The sequence below is a fragment of the Equus przewalskii genome, chromosome 24, assembly GCF_037783145.1.
Source record: "Equus przewalskii isolate Varuska chromosome 24, EquPr2, whole genome shotgun sequence".
In the NCBI taxonomy this organism is placed as follows: domain Eukaryota; kingdom Metazoa; phylum Chordata; class Mammalia; order Perissodactyla; family Equidae; genus Equus; species Equus przewalskii.
The window spans coordinates 22,469,866-22,492,235 of NC_091854.1; the positions used below are offsets into that span (position 1 = coordinate 22,469,866).

The window sequence follows — 22,370 nt, forward strand, 5'->3', positions numbered from 1 at the left end:
CTGGAGCTGTTTTGGGAAGTAGGGCGGGGGCGCGGGCGTTTATGCGGTCTTTCCACCCACCCTCGCCTAATCAGGCGGCTCTCAATCAGGTTTTCAAAATACTAATCTTGATCTAAGAGCTCCTATCTCTGCATAAGTGGAGGAAATGATTCATTTTTAGAGGCTCTAGGCTTGGGGAAGAAGAATGGTCGTCAGACACGAGAAGACCTAAAAGCCTGGTCTGGCTGGCGTGCGCTTTACTCCCGGGGCCGGCCGCACGCGGACCTTTCCCGCGGTGTCTTTGCCCGCACCCAGGCTTGCTCTGTAGGCCTCCGGGCGGTGAGTGTGTTTCTGCGTCCCGGGCGGTGTAAGCCGTGGGCTGGGGGTCGTGTGTGGAGGTGGGAGGAGGGGGATGTGCAGGTATTTGCTATGAATGTCGGGGCTGAGCATCCTGCCTGTCCTGGACCCACTGACCTCCTGACCCCTTGTCGGGGCAAGCACACCGAGGGGTTGCTCTTGCACAGTGGCCCGGCTTCTTGGAGCTCTCATCACACCTCTTACCCCCGCTCCTCCTTGGCTCCGGCAAAGAAAAAGTTCGCCTGCTGTTTTGTAGAGTACCTCTTTCTATGTTAGGTGCTTGTGCTAAAAATCAGGACTCCTTTTGTCTTCGTAATGAGGGCTTTTAGCCAAAAATCCAATTGAGAGCAATTTTGGTCGAACGAGGACAGACCAAAAAGCATCATCTTGTGTGTCTGCAGGTGGGGGAGGAATCGCTCGCGTTGGGGCGAATACTACCTACTAACTTGAAATTTCTAGATGGCCACTCTCAAGTGAAAATCAGAGACCGCAGGCCCACCCGGGGGCACAACCAACACCCCAGGACGGCAGGGCTCTCAGCAAAGGGGGGGAAAGAAAGCCGGAGTGTCTTGGGAGTGCGTCCCGTCCTGGGCTGCGCCGCGCCCAGAGAGTTGAGAGGCGCTGGGTGTGTCTCCCTAAGCCCGAGGGGGTCCGGGAAGGGGTCTGGGTCCCGTAGAGCCAGGCCTCGATTGGAGGTCTGAGGCTGGAGAGCAGGAACACCAACGCTCCCTGACCCCCACAGTTTCCACTCACCGCGAAGAGCTGCCTAATTGGGCTGCGAGCAGCTGCGAAATTTGTAATCGCCTAATAAGCCTTCCACCTCGGTAATTCTTATCAAAAGGCATAAAACTGATATTTTCACACTCGGCTTGCACCACAGGAGCCGTTTATAAACATCCTTCATCAGTGGGATGAAATTAAGCCCGCATTGACAGAGGTCTCTGGAACTCGATATTTAAAAGCAATAGATCCGAATTAGCAAATTATTACTTTAAGTAGGGAAAGTCCCCACCAACTTGACTATTGAGCCCTTTGCCTCTGAGCTCCTCGCAGTGTGTAACCACATGTTTGAGGGAACTTAACCTGGAGTTTCCGCGGCACTCCGGCAATCTCCGAAATCTTGCTTCGGCTCGGGCTCCCAGCCCTCCCACCCGCCTTCGAGGACGCGCGCAGGTCAGACGGGTGGAGGCCTGGGCGAGGCACAGCTGGGGCCTGGACGAAAGCTTGAGCAAACGAGACGCGTGCAGGACTCCCGCGCCCGCAGGCGCAGGGCCAGCAGCAGCCCTCGGGGCCCCGCGCTTTCCCGGGCCGACGCCCCTCGCTGACCGCCCGCAGCACGCGCGCCGGGCCTGCCGGCCAACTGTCGGCGGGTGGAGGTGCGGGAGACCTCCGCGCTCCGCGCCGGCGAGTAGGCGCGGCTCTGGCTGATTCTCGTGGCGACCTCTTTACCCGTGAAAGTGAAGCTCAGCCCAGAGCGCTCTGAAACTGCGCGGGTCACTCTGGGCTCTCGGGTAGGAGAGGGTGTCCTTCGACTTTTGCCCACGCCGTCTAACCATTATTAATACTGCTCTGGAAAGGGACTGAAGGAGATAGCTTCCAGCGGTTTTTCCCACAAACTTGAGCAACTCAGAAGCCGCGTCACCCCTCAGAGATGGCGGAGCGGGAAACTCGCTCACCTTGGGACTTTACCGGTCCCAGGCTCCTTCTTTGACCTTGTCACCCACTTTCCGAGGGAAAGGGAGGGGTGCCTTTATTCACGCCAGTGGAGGCCGTCCAAAGGTGGCGAGGGCCTCGGTCTTGAACACCCTGGTCTCTCCCTCCCTGCAGGCCGAGGCCGAGGCTCGCGGGGCTCCCGGCGAGGCCAGCGTGCTCGGGCGGGCGCGGGAGAGCCGGTTGGGCACCGGGGCGCGTCCCCGGCCTTGGGGATTCGGTCTCGCGGCCTCTGTTTTGCTGACGGCAGTCGGGTGCTCCCGCTGGGGCCAGTTGTCTCCAGCGGTGCTAGAACAACAATTGAAAACCGAGTTCTGCGCCCGAAAGAGTTGTACATGTGGATGCGGCGTTTTTTCAGTCGGCGCGCTCGTACCCCAGAGCGCGAATGAACTGGCCCGGGCGGCTCAGAAGGAGAGGGGAAGCTTTTCTCGCCTGGTAGGGCGGGTGACGGGAGAGAGAGTTAGGAGCCGTTTAGAGCCCGAAATTAGGCAGGGGGCAGTCTGGGACGCTCCTGGGCTAAACGCTACTGTGCCAAGCGCAAAAGTCCACTACACCATTTACTCATTGTGACATTTCCAAGCCGACAATCTCGCCTTAAGCACGCTTGTGGTTTGGAGCTGCTGATTTTATATGCATTTTATAGTTCAGAGTGAGCAACACGGTAGGAACAGCGGAAACCTGATTCTAACCTGCTTTTACAGACCTCTGCCCACACTGCTCTGTAAAAATCAAACTAGGAGGTGGAGAGAAAAATACCGAAAATCCCAACAGCTCTCTAACCCCATTCTCCCCTGCCCGGTGTTTTCCTACACATCCTAGGCGCCTGGGGCGGATCCAGCCCGGAGGTGGCTAATCTAGAAAGAGGACGGAAACCCAAGACCCACAGGCTTCCCCTCCTCCACTCTTCTGTTCCCTAGGGACCCCTGAGAGCCGAACTCAAACCGGGCCAGGGAGACAGGAAAGCCAAACTTGATCTGAGTGCAAAAACATGGGCGCCTGACGCTGTCTCGTGGGTGGCGTGGGGAGGGGTGGCGGTGACAAGGAGCTGTGTGAGCCTCCTATTCGCAGGCTTTGATCCGGTTTTGATAAGGGAACACGCAGCTCCGGTTGTCAGGCAGTGTGAGAGCGCCCCACACAAGCCCGCACCGTCCTGCCCACAACCTCGGTGTTAGGCGTTTCTCCCAGGCAACACTTCCACGTCTCGTCGTAGCTTATCCGATGTGTCTTGTAAAATGATATTTAAAAAAAAAAAGTCTGAGGAATAATCTTGAGCCGTATATTTTTAGAGTTAAATAACTTTCTATATGGATTTCTGCTACAGGAGACTGGTTCTCGGAACTGTGGCAGTGTTTTCTTCGTTTCTTTCCTCTCCTCCCCCTCTCCCTCCTCCTTTCCTCCTTCCCTTGCCTTCCTCCTTGCCTGACTGCCTTCCTTCTCGGGAACTCAGAGTTTAAGAGCCAGACAACGTGTTATTATAGGAAGAGTACAGGATTTGAAGTTAATCAAACCTGTAATGGATTTTTGAGCAATTTAACAACTTAATACTTCGGTTTTCTCATCCTTAAAATGGAGATGACAGCAGTTATGTTGAAATGTCTTCACCCACACACAGTAGGTTCTCAATGAATGCAACTTTCTTCCTCTCCTCCGGTGCTCTCTTTCTCTGCCCTAGAGAGCCCTGGATGCAGGGGCGTCACCAAAGGCCTCATTCCCCAGGTGAAGGGGAAAGGCTGATGCTCCTCAGCACCAACCTCGCTTCCAGTTGGCCATTTCCAGGAGTTCACCAGATCCGGTGGCCGGCTCCAGAGGAGCCTCTCAGGGCTGCAGAGGCTCTGGAGAAGAGCTCTCAGCTGGCAGCCACTTCTACTAGGGCGTCTCGGCCCAAGGACGCACAATGAACAACTTTTCCTCCCCTTTTGTCACCGGTTTATTTTGGATTGTTTAAATGCTTGGCAGTCTGACTTCTGTCAGTTTGTGCAAACTTCTGAATATTGTGAAAGTAGCAGTAATCATAGCTGTTGCTTATTACTCGTTAAACGTCCCACTGGCGCTGAGGCCCGTAACCCTACTTGTAACTTACGTGAGGCCACCTTAGGAGGCTGGGTCGGAATTCGAACCCGGATGCCAGGCCCGGCTTGCTTGCTTTCTTTTTTAAAGGCCTGCCTTTTAACTATTCCGCTATATTGCTATGTTGTCCTCTTTGCAGTGAGTTCAGAAACGGACCCTTTCACTTAATGGATTCGTATGCCCCAACTTGAGATGGTTCTTTACATAGTCTTGTTGACTTGGGTTGAGGCTCTAGCGCAGCTGGTCCAGCCACAGCCCCTGGCCCGGGCCGGCTTCCGGCCAAGCGGCAATCTGCTGGCAGCTGCGGGGCTTCTGGTATCCGGTGGGAAAGAGCGCCCCCTTCTCACCTCTACTCTCGCTGTGCTGAGGTTAAATAGCATACAATGGTTTGGAGTTGTCAAATAAACCGGCAGCAAAGGGGAAAAAGTAGTCGAGCATTTAATCGGCGGTAAAATCTTTCTCCTTTTCTTTGCACATTGCAGAATCCCATGACTAATCATCAGGAAGTGATCAAAACCTGGATAGAACAAATGACCACCGCTCTCTGTACCTCCTTCAATTCAAAGGCGGGGGCTTACTTCTGGAACTTTGCTTTCGGCTTCGACCATAGTTCGGGTCGCTACGTGGAGTCTTCGGAGACCGCAGTGCCCGGCTCAGGCTGCGCAAAGATCATCTCACCTCACTATCACCACTCGGGAGAAGTCCTTAGAAATAGTTTTACCGACAGAAACAAGTGAATAAAGCCGCCCCCAACAGATCATTCCTCAGCTCTAGGCTTCTAGCATCTTGGAGACGGGAACCATGTGCCTGGCACCCGACAATAAAGGATGGCTTTTTGAATGAAAGAAAGAATGTACTGGCAGGTATAGAGGGTTTCGTGTCTTTCTCTGTATTCTTAATTCTAGCTTTCTACTTCTTCACATTGGCACTTTCTTGCCCAGGAGCTGAATCTTTGAATCCCTAGAAGACCGAGGCAAGGAAAGGCACGGAGATTCTGACAACTTGAGGGAATTGAGGGAATTCCCGGGCTCCACTTTCCTGCTAGTGCCAGGGACTTGTAACCTCCCATGGATCATCAGGCACAATGGTTCATTTCCGCCCCTCTGGAGAGTCTTTCAGACCTGTGTTTGCAATTAAATTGGAAACCTACTCTGGGTGCCTAAGAGACCATCGGGTCTGAGCCTCAGTTGTGGAGGAGGTGGCTACTGGATCGGGAATCGGAGTAGGAACGTGTTGGACCTCAGAAGCCTGGGAAAGCCTCTATTACCCATTCTGACTGCACACATGGAAATGCTGTGTGTGTTGGCCGGCACAAAAGCTGATATAAGTTTTGGCTTGCCCCGTGGCAAGAATGGGGCCTAGGGTGGAGAGTCAGGATGGGAACCGCCAAGACTCGGAGCCACATGCTGGTGTTCTCAGGCCTCCCTGGCCTGGAATGGAGATGCAGCCCTGTTTGCATACTGCAAAACGGCAAAAGACCACGGAAGAGACGCGGGGTGGTAGATGGAGTCTTGAACAGGACAGATCCCTGCTCTGCGCCAGGCCATAATCCTGTGTCCTGGATGCCTCGGTGGCTCGGCCCAGTCTCTAATCATCCCAGCCGGTCGGGAGTAGGAACAGTAGCCGTGGGACTCAGGGACTAAGGCCCCAGAGTCCTGGAAAAGGGCTGGAAGAGGTCTCTTGACCTTGGATGGTTGCACCAGCCCCCATGGTGTTGAACTTACCCTGACACCAAGGGGGAAAGCACTAGAGCTTTATTATGAAGACTCTGATCTCTAGGCAGATGCACCAAGAAAGTTTGCAAACTCAGCCACTGTTGCTGCAGGCATACAAACGTGGCAAAAATCGTTTTAAAAAGTGTCGAATCCCCCTCATTTCCTTTGCATAGCTGCCCCTGGAGGGACTCAGAGGGGCGATTTTTAAAAGGGTGCCTTCAGGTTGCACCACCTTTCAGGTATAACGCCTTGACCCGGCTCAGTGCTTTATAGTTTGCGTTTATTATTGCTTTTGAGTTTCAAAATCAACAGAAACAATAGGCAGCAGTTTCTTGTGAAGCTTTGAATACATACAATGTTTTTTTCAAGACTTCTTCCTCCTCCTCCTTTCAAAATACTTTTGCCTTGCTTCAATAATTTATTCTAGGGGTATAGTGGGAAAAGCCTCTCGCATTAAAAACTATCTGGGTCAGTCCATGTAAATGTGCTTTTTAAAGGTCAGGGTGGAAAACAATAGGCAGTTAGTAAACTAAGCCATAATTCCTAAAAAACCTTTCTATTTTTAGAAGTGTATACGTACATATGTAGCTATCCTTTTATAAGAAACACCATTTATTGTTTAGCATCCCCCACAGTTCACATATGTTGTCACGGTATATTCCTCACAATCATCTATGAGGTAGCTATCATTATGCCCAATTCACAGATGGGGAACCTACAGCTCAGAGAGGAGGCCCAAGTTCTTAGGGCGAATTAGCGACAGTCTAGATGCAAACCCATTCCAAGGTCTTAACCATTGTGCTAGATATATAGGATATACTGTGAACTGTGCAGGAGGATCTGAAGCCAAGTGCCCCCTCCTGCTGGTTGGACATGAAGCTCCTCCCTTTTTCCTGGAGTCCCAGAAGCCTGGATTCCCTTGGGAGTTGGAGGGGGCAGGGGGAGCAGGGGTAGCCTGGAAGCTTGAGGGACCTGATCGCGCCGGTGGTCAGTTGTGTAGGGCTTAGGCGCACGTGGGGAGCCCACGGGGAGGCCGGGCTAGAGGGATTAGGAAACTGTCGGGGGAGGGGGGTGTAGATCGCGTGCTGGGCGCACACTTTCTCAGCGCCGGCTGCTCGTAAATATTATTGCATTTCCTTGGTAACCCCCAGGCCGCCTCCTGTGGGAGCCGAGGCCCTCCCGCCGGCGCCCGCCTTCGGAGGCGACCTCCCGAGAGCAGCCCTTGAGCCCCGGAGGCCCTGGTGGCCTTCAGGCCCCTGTTCTGCGGCCCCCTTGAGTTCGGCCCCGCCGGCGCGGCCCCGGGGCAGGCCGGGAGCGTCCCCGCGCGGTGCACCCCGGGAGGCGCCACGGCGGGTGGGCGCAGGGCCCCGGAAATGTGCTCTCGTCTGAAAGCTGGGGGAGGGGGGGGCCCTGCGTGAAACCCCCACCTCATCACTAGTCCACACTCGGGGAGAAGGCGGGGAGGAGGGTGGCCCGAACGCCTACCCCAGGCCCGGCTCTGAGGCAGGCTCGTCGCCCTGTAGGGTCCCACCGGCGCGCTCCTCGCGCCCTTTTCCGTGGGCGACCCGAGGGCGGAGGCTTGGGTCTCAAATGCGGAACCTCCGTCTCCTGGAATCAGATCTGGCTTCCAGAGGATGTTAAGACTTTTCCTTTCTGAGAAAGTCAGCGCCTGGAGGAGACCCAAGGCCCGGGCCCTTCTTCCCCTCAGCCGTATCTGTCCGTCCGTAGGTAGGTAATTCTTGCTCAACCCTTCAGAAGGCCCAGAAGGCACATCCGGTACCTCACAGAAAGCTGTTGCAAGAAGGGGGAAAGCCAGAAAGCCAGCGGGGAACAGGGCCTGGGGCAAGGCCGGAGCAGGCCGGAGCGGCGCGTGCCGAGCTGCTGAGTTAGTGATGCGGCCCCGCGAGGAGCGAGCGTCCCTCCAGCGAGGCGTCCACGCGGGCAGCCGCGGCCGCGCACGGCTGGGCCCCGGGGGCGGCGGGCCGGAACTGCGCTCCCGAGGGGCAGGGTTACAGCCCAGCCAGGGCCTCCCCAGGGATTCGAGTTTCTTCTACTTGGCCTTGGTTTCTGTGCCAGCCATAGTCGCTTGGCTCTTGGTACTTTTAATACTGTTGTGCAATGCTTGGGCAAATACTTGTAATTACCAGGCCCTTGTCTAGAGCTCTTGGAAAAGGGGTGTGTTTGTGTGTGTGTGTGTGTGTGTGTGTGTGTGTGTGTGAGAGAGAGAGAGAGAGAGAGGGAGAGGAAGAGATTTTTCTGGGCTGATGAGAATATTTTCAGTGCCAAATAATGGATAGGAGTCCAGAGATCTCCTCAATTTCTTATGTTAAATCATGGACTTTTCTTTTTGTATGACTAGGGTTTTTTTGACGTGCGTAAAAGAATTTATATTCTTAATTTTGGCCACCCTGATAGAGGTTTAATACTAATGCGTAAGAGGAAACCAAACGGAAAATATTTGTATGCCAACCTTGGTCTGGAAAAATATCAGTAGCATTTCTTATTTGACAAGGAAATGCGTTTGTTCAGTCTTTTTTCTTTTCGGTTGGCAAGGGCATCGTTTTAATGTATATCCCGTGTTTATTGTTTCTGTTTGGTACTTTGGTCATTTGCAGCACATCTGTTTCTGATATTGTTCCTGTGTTAAGCACCCACTATTGTGTTAGCAAGATTTTACACCATCTGTTTGAGAAAATTCTTGCCAATGCTATTTGATGCCCAGTTGAACTTTAGCCAAACTTCTTCATTTTGTAATGTTCTCTCAGTCCTGAGCATATATAATACACTTTAATGAAATTATGCTTTTATGCTTGCTGACAGACATCAGAAACACATTTGCCCAGGTCAACGGCAGTTTAGCTAAATGTTGGATAGGAGGCACAATATTAAAATAGTAAAGATGTTGAAAAAGAAAATATTTGGAAACAAAACAATTAAATTAAAATCAAGTAATGATCCAAATAAACAACTGCTACACACACACATGCATTTAAATGTGGCTGTTGGGAGTTAATGTATAGTTCTGACTATTTATGTTTCTTCATTATATATATTAAACTTAGAAATTCGTATTTTTGACATTATTCCCAAGGGTGTAACAACTGGTTTAAAAAATAATAAAGTAGAATAACATGGTAATGTGACTGTATCAAATATATATTCAATGTAACACATACAGATGAACTTAAGCATTGAGCCTAACTAAAGTGGTGTTTTGTTTTTTTTTTATCCTGTGGTCACTCATAAAGATTTTACACCGTGTTATGAAAAGCTAAGAGGCAATGTTGCCCACTTCTGAGTTCTTTAAAAGTAGGATTATTTGTGACAGCTCAAACAATATTCAAGGATGTATATTTGATGGCTAAATATATATATATCTAATAGTGGCATAACTACGAGACGGAATTGACTTGAAAAAGTGAATACTGGCTGTATGTTTTCAAATATCTTTTCTAGAACACAACACTCCTGTTGATACATTGACCTGTTTTGTTTACACTCAGCATGTGTACCCCGGTGTAAAGACCTAGAAATTATAATTGCACATGATATTTTAGTTATACCCCAGGAAATATCAGCCTTGACTCTTGGGTTAATAAGCTTATGACATTCATTGCTGGAAATCAGTATCCTTCAGTTGACAAAGATCTTTCCTTTGATTGAAATCTGTCAAAAACAGGTCATCACATCCTTTCAGTTGTTACCTGGACACACTGCTTTTATTGCAGATGCTGCGCTTAAAAGTGTGGGCATTAGATAACTGCTTAGGGATGCGTAGTCTCTGTTTCTTTAGGAAAACCAAATTTTCCTAAAGAAACTGGTGTATCTAATTTCTAAACAAAATGTATCCTTGGTGATATAGCTAATTGACATCATTTATGCAAGACAGTTGGAATTCAGTACCTGTTACTGTGAGATAAATGGGGTTGTAAAAAGGGAACCAGTCTCATAACATTTCTAGCTACATATACTTCTAAAAAGTTATTTATCAAGATCTGCATTTTCCTTAAATTGTTAATTTAGATGTTCTGAAATATGACCTATAAATTTCTTTTTTAATAACTGATGTTACGAGAAAGCAAACCTTATGAATCTTCACGTCTGGTTCCAATTAATCTGCTTAGACTATTTAATGGAAAAAATAACAAGCCTGATTTGGTCAATCTGGAGTTCTACACCATTTTTCTATGTGCTTCTTTAAGTTCTAATGCTTTTTCCTACATATTTAGTTCATAGTTATATAAATTATATAAAACCTGGGATTAGAGGAATAACTAGATGCATTTTTCTAAAAAAAATATTTTGCAGTTACATCTGTATAAAAGGAAGATGCTCTCAAAATGAGTGTCAATGATTATTGAAAGAAAGCTGTGTACATCTTTATGTGTTTAATTCATTAAGCACCTACAATGTACTGGGTGCTGGGCTTACGGAGAAGAATAGGACATGGGTGGTCCTTGTTCTCAGAAAATTCCCATCAGTTAAGGAGACTGACAGAAATACAACCAGCTCAACCCTGCAATTCTATATTGATTTCTATCCACTGGTTGGGCTTTGAATTGGTAAAGTATCAGATGATCTCATCACAATACTTTCTATACGTTTTTTAAATTTTAAAGGCTAACATTGTATTTTAATTGTCTTCTGTTTAATCACGTCTTTTGGAGTAAGTCTGTATTATGCTTTCCTTTTAGAGGATATTGCATCTCATTTCCCTCATCATAGTCACCGATCTGTTTATGTGAACAATTGATTCCTACTGGCTGTTGTCACACATTTCATTTCTGGTTCTCTCCATTTTCCTCAAGTCTTTGCTTCTTAGAAAGCCAGAATGCTGAAGTGAAATCTCTTGCAGATGGAGTCTGCTGACTTGTATTTCAGTTTTAGCCCCTTCGATTTTTAGCTGTGTGATGACCTTGGGGAAATCACTTAACTTTCTGAGCCTTAGTTTTTCCGTCTTTTTGCGAGATAACAGTCATCAGAGTAAGCTATCATTGAAAATCTTTTTAGCTTTTAATGGTAAATCACTATTCACAAATTTTCAAGAGCTTTTCTTAAACTAGCTTTGAAATCTTAGTTATGACAGTCCTCCAGAGGGAAATTTTTCTTCAGGTTGTCTCTCTGTTTAAGAGTACCGTTATGTCATAGTATATACTAAAATCAAGTTGAGGCTGAACTTGCCTGTAACCAGCAGCAGTTTCTTCTCCAAAGCTAGAAAAAATTATCTTAAGAGACATTAACTCTGAGGCCAGCCCAGAGTCTGAATTCAAGTCTAACAAAATGAGAAATTCCAAAACAAGCTTCCTCAATCTTCCACTTCTCTTCCTTCGACCTTTAAAACCTAGCCTGAATGCTGCCTTCTCCTTGAACATTTCCATTCAAGCTGGAGGTGATTTCTCTTTTTTTTGAGCAACAATTTTCATCAAGTTGGGCAGTTGCTTGTTTATTTAGTTAGGGCCTACTACAGGCACAGCTGAATGTGATTCTCCTAATGTTATAGCTCTGGCATCTTGTTTTCGGTGAATTCAGCCTTAGAGTTTGGGGTTAAGTAAACCCCACTAATGATGCAGATGAGGCAGAGCTAGAAACTTGTAATGTTATCCGATAGGTCGTTTGTTAGTAAGTTCAACGTATTCTACTTTGTGTCCTTTATTTCAAGGAGACTTCTCACTCATCATGAGTATGTCATATATTTTTATGTTTGTTTTGTGGTAGTCGTAATGTATTTGGACTGAAATGTCCATCCTCTCTTCTGGTCTCCTTAGTAGATATTTGCAGGGCAGTGGACTTAAGTCAACGATGAAAGCTGTGGCCATGAAAGAGACTAAAAGAAGCTAGGACACTGTTGGCTTGGTCTGGAGTGTGATGATATTTTACTTTACAAAAATGTATGTTTTTAAAAAAACTTATTCAACATATTTCCTGGCATTAATTATGGTGGTAAAAACATTGGCATGGCTAATGTTGTTTTTAGGTGGTTGGCATCTCAGTTAACAACTGGGTAGAACAGAAGTCTCATCATCCTGTCTGGCTGGGATCTGCAGGCCATTTTACAACTGCAGGGGATTACTTCTGTTATCCCCAAGGTATAGGTTATTTCCATATAAAGTAATTCTGTATATATCTCTCTTTTCAACTCATATAGGATTCTGTATGAATTGACCTAGTTGATTATCAATATCCATTGCCAAAATATTAATATGTGAGAGTGATAAGACATTGAAGTTGACTTACCTTTTCTGTTCTATTCCTTACACCATTGCATAGTAACTGTGCAGTTTAATTAGGAGTGAGCCTAACCCTAGGTCTAGGAGTGGCAAACTAATGAAGTAACCCAATCCTCCGCCTCTCTGTAGTTGATGCAGGGATGGTTACAGGAACTTAAGTTCCATAAAGACAGGGAATCTCTTGTTCATGACTGTATTCCCAGTGCCAAGAATAGTACCTGACATACAGTAGGTGATCAATAAATATTTGTTGAAAGAATGAATAAAGCAAGATTGCCTGATCAAAATGATCTTTGGGTGTTTTGTTTGATCCTCAGAATGTTGGAGAGTCCCTATCTTTCCTAGGTACAAACTAGGAAGCATGTAGCAGATGTATCCATTTTGTGGTGGTGAAGGAAATGCCCAAGGATGAAACACACATGGAGGAGGGAGGGCAAAGCTGAGAATATGAGTAAGAAACAGACCCTTTGTGTTAACCTGTACGTCTGCATTACCTCTCTGGTTTAAACTATCTTGAATTAGATTTTTTTTTGGTTCAACCAAGAGCATCCTAAATGATATACTGAAAATGGTTCAAGGTATATAACAAAGAACAATTAGTGCATTCATTCATTAGCTCTTTTCCTATAAATACCAATTCTTGAGGCTAAGAGTTTAAAGACTTGAAAACAAAATTACCACATGACAGTCTTTGACTGAATTAGAGTTTTTGGTAGAAAACTCTAAGACGTGAAATCTAAACAGTTTTCATATCATGGTTGAGCCAGAGCTCCTTTAACAAACCCACAAATAGTTTCAAAAAATATAATTCAGTTTTTCTAGATCCAGAGGCTTAGTGAATATTAGATAATACATGGAAAACTGGATATGTTCCTTTTAGGTAAATTTATGTTGCTTTTTACTTTCCGTGAGTTTGCTATAATACATTCATGTGTATTTAGAACACAATGCTATATGAAGTGCTAAATAAAACATTTGAAATGGCTTTAATCTAACTATAATATAGAATAAATTTTCTTTATTGATTAGAAATAAGCATCTCTCTTACCTACCTTTTCATTATATATTGAAGATCTATTTAAAACATTTTTAAATGTATGTTAGAATTGTAGCAGTTGGCTTTCCTCCAAAACAGTTACCAGTTTTTAACACAAATCTGTAATGATTTGAGCTGATTTGAGCTTAACCTGAAGCTAAGTCTATAGTTTTCATTCCATATGACAGAATGTTAATAAGAACTCAGAATTTAAACTTTGAAAGCTACACTCTGGAATGCCATTTGAAAATCAAAGTGAGAGAGGTAATGCAGACTTATAATAGCCATACAGTGATTACCTTCCATGATCTAATCCCCACATTCTGATTTAAATACCTGATCTTTGCTTTGTACTTGGGTGGCACTTTGCACATTCCTCTATCTGCTACCCTGTTGTCCAGATGGGCTTGTCTGATTCCCTCACTAGCTTAAAACTTTTTGAGGATAGTGACCATGTCTTATGGAACTTCCCAGTGTCTCAAATAGTGCTTGTACTGTGTTTGACAAACAAATGGATGGATCAATGCATAAATGAATGGCTGTTCTTTTGATAGGGTCTGATTGCAGATTGCTTTAGTGACCACGTAGTAATGTGAATGTGGAAAGGGGCCCAATAAAATACAATAGGGGATGGTAGGCTTGTGACGTACTTGCTTATGCACACTCAAATTATTTTTGGTTTTAAAAATCTGAGTGTCAAGACACTTATGAAGATTGCTAGTTTGGGCTCCCTGCATTAGATCTTCTTTTAAAAAAATCTGAACTTAGTAAAAGACTCAGCTCTGCTACTTACTAGCCTTGTGACCTTTCTGTGCCTGCTTGTTTTTTTAAAGCTTGGCACCTGAGCTAACAACTGTTGCCAATCTTTTGTTTTTTCTTCTGCTTTTTCTCCCCAAATCCCCCCCGTACATAGTTGTATATTTTAGTTGTGGGTCCTGCTAGTTGTGGCATGTGGGACGCCACCTCAGCGTGGTCTGGTGAGTAGTGTCATGTCCACTCCCAGGATCCAAACCGGCGAAACCCTGGGCCGCTGGAGCGGAGCGTGCAAACTTAACCACTGGGCCCCGGGGCCAGCCCCTGTGTCTGCATTTTTATTTAGAAAATGAAGATAATAACTTCTTTGACTAACTTATAAAGTCATTTTGAAGATCAGATGAAATAATGAATCAGAGATGCTTTTTAAAATGTAAAGCAATAAACAGATCTTAGATAACCGTATGAATTTCTAGAGTATAAATTGTGGAGGACATTCTGAATGCAAACAAACAAAAAAAAGCCACAGGGATAAGGGCTCATTAGCACTTAGGGACCATAATGAGGAAGTCTGATAGTGGTTTCTATTATAATTCATATCTAAATTCAGTGATTTGGTTTTGGTAGATAATGTACAACCTAGGGGTTTAGAACTGCTTGGGACTTTTAAAGAGTTGATAAGATGAGATCCAAAAAGACTTCCTACTAAGAGAAAACACATTGGGAAGTCCTGGTGGAATGGCAAATGGGACAGACACTGCTTGAACTAGGTTACATACCCACAGAGGTTCACTACATTTCTCCCAGCAAATTTGTGCTGCTTCTTGGTTTTCACTTTACAGTGAGGCCTTTAGGAAGGCAGAGTCTAAAACTCCTCTGTGGGGAAGGAAAAAGCTGTGGCACTAAGGTTCTTCCCTCAAGAGGGGAGTAGGTAGGTAGAAGTTGTTTTTAAAAAAGTACAGAGTGTAAATAACCTAAGTGATGAGCAGAACAGCAGTACATCTTTTCTTTTGATAGCAAGAGAATGGAAAAGATGGCTTGTGAATATTCACTCAGCAAGTATTTACTGAGCACTTGCTATGTAGCAAGTGCTGTCACAGGCCCTAGGGACATACTGATGAACAGAAGAGACACAGTCCCTCTGATCCCTTGATGCTCTCCGGCAGGTGGCTGTCATAGACATTAAACAACTTACTTTACAAATAATTTTTCCCATGGATGAGAATAGATGATAGTGCAAAAATATTTACGAACCAGTTCTCTAATGTAGAATAATATAATTCTTTCATCTTTTCTTTTCAAACTAATTTTCTTGCATCCTTCAGAATAAATTGTATCGCACTTCTTTGTTTTTCTTCTTCAAGGTTACTGCCAAGTCTGATTGTTTAAGTATGTAGAATCAAATTCAACCCTGAAAGTAGACATAGGCAAATTCTCCAAAATCTCAAAGTGAATAAAGCAAATAATTAAAAAACAAAAAAAGTAAGAATAAAAACCAAGTTTGATAAACAGTTTAACTATAAACGCTCTTGCAAACTTTTTATTTAAATAAATTTTAGTGGGTTTTTTTAAAGGTAAAAGGTCCATTAAAATATATTTCCCATTATTTCTTATTCTTATTTATCTCATTTGTAGCAGATGCTCAATAAATATTTGTTGCATAAATGAATAAATTCATGGTCAGATCCTGAAGGACGTGGAAATACAGTAGGGAAAAAAATGAGATTTTACTTTCCTCCTACAGGCTATGACCCTATGGAGCTGATGATTGTAGTTTTAATTTAAAAAACAACAATATCAAAAACCTGAGAGTCTACAGGGCAGAAAGAATTAAAAAAAAAACCAAAAAACTTCAAAGCCAATAAACACTATTTAGAAATTGCTGGCTTCAGAGTCAGTTGTAAATCAGTCAGTTTTAAATACTTCCGTATTTACTACCTATCTCACATCACAAAAGACTATTTAGAAAACTATTTTGCAAAGAGGCTTTCCACATCTGTCCATTATTTCTAGCTACCAGCTAATCTGGTAGTTTAGATCAGAGAAAAATAAATAATCAGACTGGCTTGCTTATCATGATGCAGCTAGCTTCCATTTTTAGAAAGTATTTCATACTTCTAAATAACTGCCAAATCACCAATTCCACCGTTTTATGCTTTATAAAATATTTTTAAGCTGTTGAGTATGTAATGAGTCATTAATTCAGAGTGTCTGCTAAAGGATTTAGGCTTTCTTGTTTGCTAAACTTTAAACTGTCTCCTAGATGCGTTTGAGAGTTTGCTTTGGGGTATTGCCTTTCTCTATATTGAGCTACTGTTCACTTGTTTTGCTTATGGTATTTTCCAACTTGTGGATTTACATGGGGCAAATACTCCTCATAGATTACTTTTTTCTGGTTCTTGAGAAGTAAAGAGTATGTTAAAATTTTGATGTGTTGATTTTCATGTTGTAAAGAGAAAAATTATGGAAACTTGTGGTTTAAAGTAAAGCATAGTAACCTTTTATTTTTGTGAATGTCTCTTAAAATGTACTTCTGCCCTAAATAGAACCAAGAGGAAATTAAAAACTCCAACTTGAGAGCTTTTGAAAATGATGAAATCCAGGGGGTAAATATATTGCTGATATTTGCCAGCTAGAAATTCAGAACAAGTCATGCTTCAGCTCTAATAGTTGAGACTTTCTACTATATATTGCATTCATCTAGACTTTTCTCACTATTTTAATTGTTGAGGGGTACATTTAAAAAACTTTACAGTAAATGTCTCTGTCTTCAGGTGTTTGCCTCTCTCTGGCTTAGACTCTGATTTTAAAGAGTCTCTAATGGTGAGGTTAAGTGGGAAAGTCTGTAGTTCCTTCTAGCATAGGCACTGAGTTCTAGAGCACCAGTTAGGGTGGAGGACTTTCCAGGACTTACGTGGCATGTTTTTTGTTTTTTGTTTTTTGACTCTGGCTCTTTTTGCAATTTCCTCATATAAAGCTTACCAGTTGGCAACCTGTTAAACTCTCTGACCATCAGCAGTTGTGGTGACAATAGGTAATTGACCAAAGGCATATGTATTAGTAATTCTAGAGACTTTCCAGAATATTGGTGGTTTTTAAAGTAAGTTGTTAATATATAGGACATGCAGTTTGAAATACGTTCAGTGCTGATCTTTTTAGGTTGGAAATCTAGTATCTTCTTTTTTTTCCTCCTACTAAAACTTTAAGTATAGGAAAATGCTTCATTACAAATCTGGCAATTTATAAGTATATACTATATTTGATGTATTTAAAATGCTCACAAGTAATTAATTAGTTCATATCTTTTAAGTTCAATGAAAATGTAATGGGTAAAATGCCATTATTTGTCTTTCAGCTGGGGCCACTGTTAGATCTACCTAGGATATTATAGTTTAATCAGCATTTTGTCTTTGGAAAGGATTTCTAGGCATTTAGGGGAAAGGAGAGATAAAGTAAAAATACCCTTAATACTCAAGTATAACTTATTTTGGCTGCCTTGCTGTTTATCGTATCTATTGCTAAATGTGGTTTTTTTTTTTTTTTAAGAGAACAAGCCAAAAGTCTCAGCAAGATTTAAATTTCAAGTAAAACATCTCTAATTTTAGGGCATTTCTTTTTTACTCTTCTCCTTAGAAAGCAAGAAAATGTTTAAAATAATACTGTTGATAAAACATTTTATCTTAAATTATCAAAGAGAAATGCTAAATAGAGATTTATGAACAACTGAAATGATAGCAAAAATAACCAAAATTTGAATTAAATTGCACAAATGAAGAGCTGATATTTATTCCATTTGGAAAAAATTTTCAAATAATGTGTTGTAGAAAATACGTTATTATAGTGTTTTTAGAAAATTGGTCAGTCATATCTTGAATTTATTCTCTATAGGTGTATAAAAGTAATTGATCAGAATTAGAGTGTAAATAAGGTGGATTTTAATAGACTCTTAGTTCCAAGTACACTTTCACTCTTTATTTTTGATAAAGTCTTTGGAAATTGAGCTTTTATTCAAGGTAAAATAGTGATAAATTTCAATGTTTTTTATTGTTTTATTAACATCTTGATTCTTCACATTAAGTTGCTATTATGGTGGAGGGAAATACAGTATTAAGGCAGTGAAGATTAACTTCTGTTACTGAGCTGGCAAAGTAAAATATTTTCTGGGAAAAACGATATTGCAGCAACCACTTTTTAAAAATTGTGATATATTTCTTTGGGTATTTTCTGTATAGACTTGAAATCATTACTAAAATGAAATTGCAAAAATATAAAAAGAAAGATTTTGTAGACACTATAAGAGTTTATTTCCCTTCTGATCAACTACATATTAAACATTCTTTGTATTAAGGAAATAATGCTCTTAAATTTAAGCTTTTCTTAAAGTAACAATAAAAATTAAAACACTAGTTTATATTTTAAAAAGTATTAGAATATGCAGTTTTATTACCAAAATACTTAGATAATCATAATTAAGATGTTTAATATTACATAATATTTTACATATGAGGAATTATAAATATAGTTAACATTTATAATCCTTTGTTAATTATATTTGTATCTGGTTAACAGAATATTATAGTACATATTCCTTAGTTAAGATTATAGGTCATTATAAACATGTTGGCATTAAAATTAAGGATTACAATTTAGGCATCAATTTTATATGAATTCCCTTGTGAATCTGTTCCAAAATGTTCAAAGCCAATGTCAAGGCAAAAAAAAAAAACCAAAACAAAAAACTCAACAAAGTCATTTTGAAATAATTGATGTATTCAATCAATTTACAAAGATACTATAATGAAGAGCCTACGTTGTTTTGTTTTCTTTTGCATTTCATAAAGTATGCCAGCGCTAGATATATTTTTACATTTTATAATTTGAAATAATGAGCTATGTTTAGACAAAGTAACAGTGCATTCAGAATTGGAAGCTTTACTTTTTATTTTCTTAGCTGCATTCCATCTGTTTCGTCAAAGGCATGGTTCCAGCAGTTTCATCATGTCCAAATCATTAGACACAAAGCCTTTGTATGTATGTGAATCAGGGTAGATTTGTTTTATGTTTGACTTACTTTGGAGAAAAGAACAGGAATGATCATGCAGTACTTAGATGATTCAGAAATGCTTGAAGAGAAAACCATATATGGATCCCTAGTTACAGTAATTGTTTAAAAAAAAGTATGATTTTGAGCCAGCATATTTTTATTTGTGAACTATTTGATTTGGTAAATTATAATAGTAGATATGATGACTTCATGGCTTCATTTTTAGGACTACTAACATTTTTTTCCCCTAACGGAAATAATATGTAGTGCTGTGTTAAGCAAACTTTTTTTTCAGGAAGGTATATCAGAGAAGAATGTTTTGGGGCTAATGAAAAATTATTCTGTTTTTTTTCTAACTATAAATATGGTATATATACTCATTGGAAAATTAAAATATTAAACATACAAATAAAGAAACCCACACAATATCTCACATGCAGACTGTGTTACATTGTAAATGATAAAAGATTGTTTCTTCATTTTATTGGATCCCATGGAAAAAGTGTAGATTCTTAAAATGTATACTGTTGATTTCATTGTTAATGAGAAAAATGCCCTACTTTTTAGCAGTAAAATGTTAATACATGAGTATGTTTGTAAGGGAACAACATGGAAGTTTTCTAATTTTTTATGAAGAAATTAAGGAGAGCATATCTTGAAATTAGATTACATCTGAGCTGAGTTTTTACCATCCCCCTACCTCTGATTTATTACTGATAGAGAATATCTGAATTGGCTTTAATTGCATCATATTTTTTTCAACTAGAAAAAGATCTAAACAATTTGAAATTGCTTTATTTCTGAAAATAATCTGAAATGTTCTGACAAGATTTTAACTAGCGCATTCTAATATATGCTTGGTTAAATTTCTCTAAGAGTGAAACATTTATGGGTAGTGGTGCTGCTTATGTAGAAATTCTTAATATTCATTGGCCAGCTTGGTTGCTAATAAATTGAAATTAATATGTTTTACTTATAGAATGAAGGCTTCAAACTCTTTTCCCATGTAGATTTTTAAATATATTTTTTAGCTGAGAATTTTCTAAACCCCCGAAAGCATCAAAATGAGAGGACATGAATAATAATTTGATAAACTTTTTATAATTTACAAAATAACTTTCAAAGTATATAATATAATTAAAAGTATTTTAAAAAACTATGTGGAACTAGAAAGACAATCTGTCACTTGAGAATTCTGTGGGATAAATGCTTATATTGACAATGTCCATCTGATTAAAATAATAACTTACTTTTATAATCTTGAGTGAATTAAAATGAAATAGTATTTTTGTGAAATCCATTCCCTACTATTAATGTAATGAAAGGAAGAGTTTTGCCAAGATTTTTTTAGATATTTTTCCACTTAAAAAATATATTTATTATATGAAAACTGATTTGTTTGCTTATTTTACTCTTTCAAATTAAGGATCCTGTAGAGGACCTGAAGTTGATGCTATGCATTGTTTCTTGTCTTCTGGAAATCCTTTTATGCTGAATAGGCTATAAAACTATAGAAATCCCTATGGAATATCTATATCTGGTAGCATCTCTGTATATGCACGGACTTTTCCTATATGAGAAAAACCACATGAATTACGATTATCATTTTATGGTCATCTCTAGCCTTTAAAGTGACAAAAGGTAGGTGGCACACTTAATCTACTTTCAGAAAAGGCTTATTAATTTAAATTCTGCTAATTTAGAGTTGATGATCATATAAATGGAAGTTAGCCTTTCTTAAGAAAGAGTGACTACTCATGGATAATTTACACAATTATTATTTTGGTAATATTTAAAATATTTCAGGGAATTTTTTGGTGTACCATTTATATGTGAACTATGATATGTTAAATAAAATTGGCTTTGTGTATTATTTAAATAGTAAATTTTCTAACATGGTGAAATAAATTTGCAGTAAATGTGACAAAGAATTGATAACCTTGTTCTATAAAGAGCTCATGTAACTCAATAAGAAAAATAATAAATCCCATAAATAAATGGGCAAAAAGCATGACTATCTTAGAAAAGAGGAACTTAGCCACAAATGGCTAAGAAGCATATGAAAAAAAACTTTAACCTCAATAGTATCTGAAAAAATACAAATAATAGAGTAATGAGGTTACTCATTACTCAAATCAGATTTCAAAGCCTATAAAAGATGTGTAATGCTGGTGAGGGGGTAGGTCATCTATACTCTTGCTAGGAGTAAAAACTGGTTCAGCTTTTAACAATATTTAGCAAAAAAGCTTTAAGATGTTTATATTGCAGTATTTCCCTTTTTAGTAATCTATGCAAAGAAAATGATATAAAATTCTCACTAAGGTTTATACTCAAAGACGTTTGGCACAGCCTTATTTATAACAAGGAAAAATTGTAAACAGTTTAAATGCCCAGGGATATAGTTAGGTAAATTATGCTTCACTCAAATGGTGGAACATAATGCAGTCATTAATAATAACTATAAATAAATTTAATGCCATATGAAAATGCTTCTGATATGTTAGATGAGAAAAGATGGCTATAAAAGTATATATGCAAAATAACTTCAAATATGTTAAAATGAATGAAAAAAGACTGGAAGGAAATATGAACAGAATGTGGTTGCACAAGGAGGAAAGTTATGGGCATTTTTTTCCCATTGCTTTTTTATTTACTGCTAGTAACCAAAGAACATTATCTTATTTTAAATTAGGGAAGAGGGACCTTAAAAAAATTCATAACTTTTCCTCAGCTATCTCACATCTAGAAATCTATCCTGAGGAAATAATCCTAAATATAGACTCAGATTTGTGCAAAAGGAGTACAAATTTGTAGTTGTTTTTAATAGCAAGCTATTTGGAGCATGCAAGTTATCCAAAATAGGTGAATCATTAAGATATAGTATATTTCTAGAATAGAATATTGTATAGTTCTTAAAGTTATTTTTCTGAAGAGATTTTCAAGTGAGAAAATTATACAGTTAAGTAAAAAAGGATGTCATATATAAAGTATGATCTCAACTATATGCAGAATAATATAGGGATAGAAAAGAATAGAATGAAGTGTGTCAAAATGTTGGTGATTTTTATTTTCTTTTTAAAATGATTTTACATTTTCTAAATATTTTCAATATGTGTCCTCAATTACTTTTACAATCAGGAAAACATAGGAGTTGGAATTTTTAATAAGCAAGTTTTAAAAATATTTCTCCTGAATGAAATTTGTTAGCCTTAATTTAGTTACTTAAATAATAATATATATTTCTTATAACTTAAGTAATAACTTGAAAAGTAGTGACTTGGAAATAACAACAGCTTTTAAGTTTCATGTCAGACTTTTACCAGTGGACAGAACTCTTTTCTTTTAACCTACATTAAGGAGGTTTTCTTGTAGAAGCATGTAATTTCACTAATAACAAATAACCTATGGTCTTTTAGGATTTTGATACCTGAGTCACTGTTCAAAAACATACTCAAACAAATGTAGAAAACCAAATCAAGAAG

General features: G+C 40.5%; 2 long non-coding RNA genes across 5 annotated transcripts in view; both read left to right on the forward strand.

Annotated features, from left to right (window-relative positions):
- The first annotated feature begins 1,659 nt into the window (after nt 1-1,659).
- On the forward strand, nt 1,660-6,303 carry LOC139079101 (uncharacterized). Its single transcript, XR_011532408.1, has 2 exons — nt 1,660-1,847; nt 4,596-6,303. It is a non-coding gene; the product is annotated as an uncharacterized lncRNA (long non-coding RNA).
- Nucleotides 6,304-7,159: 856 nt separating this feature from the next.
- Nucleotides 7,160-22,370, forward strand: part of LOC139079102 (uncharacterized) — a 66,483-nt gene continuing 51,272 nt past the window's right edge. For all 4 annotated transcript variants that reach the window (XR_011532411.1, XR_011532409.1, XR_011532410.1 and 1 more), the window contains exon 1: nt 7,160-7,556. This is a non-coding gene — a long non-coding RNA (uncharacterized lncRNA). The remainder of the gene's footprint in view (nt 7,557-22,370) is intronic.